Here is a 2500-nt window from a genome sequence, read left to right as displayed (position 1 = left end):
AAGTGTCCATATTTCTTAGTAATGAAACTCGTGAGCTTTTTCAATAATATGTACTATCAGCAGTTATTATCATCCTTCTACCACACTTACAAACATTTATTAGATTTAAGATTTTATTTCTTCTTTCCTGTATCGCTCTTTATTTGGTCGGATGCTTGCATCGCAGATGGTATTGTATTGCTTTAGTTTATAGCAAAATACTAGTAGAATTCAGATGAATAACTTTTATTAAATTTCATATGGCAGAATGGCACTGAATTAAAATCGATATCGTGCCAAGAACAAACCCGCGGTCTTTGACTAATGGGTGGCACAGTTCGTTCAGAGAAAGTTAAATACACATTACGGCACGCAAAAGGGAATATATCTCAACGCAGAGAAGAAAGGATAGGGGAAGATAGTAAGCAGCATACGAATCAAAACCAGCGTGCAGGTGGATGAGATTACACGGTTGTTGTTTCACGTTGTTTACTTTCAACCCAACTATATATGTTGTTACAGGGTTCAGTTAATGTACACGCATTACCTTATATTCTAGTGTTTTTTCTTGTCTACCCCCAAAACTAAAAAAGTAAAAGTTAAGAGCTTTTCAAAACCACACACCTACGAGGGTTTTATGTATTCGAGTTGCTTCAATTTTTTTGGGTTGGGTAGTTTTTGCATGATTTTTTTGCCGTTTTGCTATTTCTTCATTTTAGTAAACACTAGTGTAGACAAACTATTCTACGCTTTTTTTTTTAATTGAACAAGAATAAGCTTCGTGAATACTACTTGATTTTTTATTTTTTCAGTACTACGAAACTGACCTACGATAAATCCAACTTTTGGCTAAACAGTTGTCTCATCAATTCCGTTATTAGAGGTTATTGAAGAAGCTAACATCCTGAAAAGCTTTTATTATCTGAACATTAAAGAAACCGTCATATGCACATCTATTGCATTAATTCAGCCTATTGACAGACAGTTCTAGTACTTTTCACTCTTCTTTTTGTCTATGTACTCCTGCTTGCTTGCTTAGTTTGTCGGCCAAATAAAACTCTGGTTTTATAATGCTTATTAGTTTAACCCATTTTATGAGAATCTTCAAACATCGGACATAAACGAAAATCCCATTCTATTACAAAGTTTGCTAACCACAAACAAGTCCCTTAAGACTTAAAGCTTATTGAAGAACTATCCGAAACTGAACACAGATTTATCGACAAAGTAAAGCACTACATAGAATATTTGGCGCACTGCATGATTCGTATTCCACATTGTTTCCACCTGGCCGATAATTCGAATGGCGATTTCACCGTGGCGATATGTTTGTAGAACTTTCAATGCGAAATGTATTAATAACTGTGCCAAAGACGTTGGTAAGTTTCCTTTTCTCTTCATTGCTATACCAATTGCATTTAGATAACATGCACTTTTTCACGGCTATCAGAAGCAATGTAGCTAGTATGTTCCACGTTTCTAACAAAGTTCATGATTTCTTTTCAGCATAGTTTACGAATAATGTATACAGCGGTCTCCATTGGATATTTTTCAGACCACATACTGAATAAGACAATTTTTTGGATTTGGATTGTAATTGCTGATTACAAAGTTCATGCACAGTTTGATTTAGGTACTCTATAATAAGATTTTGTGAAAATTCAGTCCTGCGTTTATAGATTACAACCTGCTGGTTATCGCGACGCTTCACTCTCACCGATCGAGACTCGATGGCTGAAGGCACTGGTTGATCTGTGCAGGTATATAATGCCCTCGCAAAAATAGTGATCTAGAGCGAAACAAGATTTGTGCTCTGAAGCGATAAACAATTTGCGTCGATTGCGGCATGTTAACCATAAATGATTAAAGCAAGGGATAGGAGGGTAAACACTGATAAATCGAGCTGCAATAGAGTGTCAACGGCGACTCAAAGTTGAACGTTTGAACCATGAACAATAAAGTACTATTTGCCACAGATAAGATTGTTATCAGAGAAAAGGGTGGCCACACGGGCTTATCCGTTCGCGTTCCAGTCCGAGAGCGAACTACCGGTACTCCATAATCCTTCATATCAACTCGTTCACCGGAGCGTGGTCGATAAGGTGGCCAAGATGGATGACCCCCCACCGCGAACAACGATTCGCTTGACGTAATGATAAACGTTCGTAATTCATGTTTCGTAGTGTTAACAATCCTGGCTACTTTCATTGGGCGATTATCTTTAGCCAACACTAAACTATATCTGAAGTTTGTTCTCAAACTAATGGCCTTGGCCCAGTTTCCTATAAGAAGCAGATATCGGACGTGCTTTCAAATGACTAATAGACCCTTTCTCCGTTTTTAGGATGCGATTTTTAGGAGTAAGGATGCATAATCTGAACGAGCTGCAGATGGCAACAATGATGTAAGAACCGTACCGGTATGGCTCCGATAACCGAATGTAATCGCGAATATATGGCTAATCAGTTTACTGCACCCGCATTATGTCACAAATGAATAACTCTCTCAAATTGACCGAAAT

General features: G+C 37.6%; 1 protein-coding gene across 1 annotated transcript in view; it reads left to right on the top strand.

The window, feature by feature from the left end:
- The window catches only part of LOC126571297 (ornithine decarboxylase antizyme), a 3918-nt gene extending 2853 nt beyond the window's left edge, over window positions 1-1065 (top strand). Inside the window, 1 exon segment of the mRNA XM_050229664.1 lies at window positions 1-1065. This exon segment is cut by the window's left edge and continues 1805 nt beyond it. The gene's annotated coding sequence lies outside the window, so the exon portion shown is untranslated.
- The last annotated feature ends 1435 nt before the right edge of the window (window positions 1066-2500 follow it).

The sequence above is a fragment of the Anopheles aquasalis genome, chromosome 2, assembly GCF_943734665.1.
Source record: "Anopheles aquasalis chromosome 2, idAnoAquaMG_Q_19, whole genome shotgun sequence".
In the NCBI taxonomy this organism is placed as follows: domain Eukaryota; kingdom Metazoa; phylum Arthropoda; class Insecta; order Diptera; family Culicidae; genus Anopheles; species Anopheles aquasalis.
Note: the sequence above shows the minus strand (reverse complement) of the source record. Positions and strands in the feature narration are given on the sequence as shown.